Below are 518 nucleotides of genomic sequence, written 5' to 3' on the forward strand. Positions count from 1 at the left end.
GCCACTGGACCCGGCTTATGTGGATGTTTCCAGTTAATTAATGCTCGCCCCTTTCCTTCATATATTTTTCTCTCTTGAAGACTCGAGCAAAACCTCGTGCCACCGCTGCACCGCCTGACCGCCGTACGCAAGTATAAAAAGCCGGCCTCTTTCCTCATCGGGTCACTGGAGCTCACCTGCGTTGCTGTGCACGTCTCCCAACTCCCAGCAGCACCTTACATCCCACCTCGCCGTCGGTTCCTGCCTTAGCCGGCGGGTAGGAACCAGGCAGGAGAAGCAGCGACTGCCTGCAGCAAGGTGGTGCGGCAAGGCAGCTTGATTGGTGCGTGCTATGAGGCACTACATGGGGTGTTGCCGCTAGAGCACGCGCAGGGGCGCGACGCGCGACGCCGACGTGCTGCTGGATGAGGCGACGGGCAGAGCTCCGCGCAGTGACGCGGACCAGCGGCTGGGCGAGGCCGTATAGCGCCTCGACCTTGCACGCGCGTGCCTGAAAGGACGTGCGGCGGCGCAGCTGC

This window comes from Triticum dicoccoides, chromosome 1A, assembly GCF_002162155.2.
Source record: "Triticum dicoccoides isolate Atlit2015 ecotype Zavitan chromosome 1A, WEW_v2.0, whole genome shotgun sequence".
Taxonomy (NCBI): Eukaryota; Viridiplantae; Streptophyta; class Magnoliopsida; order Poales; family Poaceae; genus Triticum; species Triticum dicoccoides.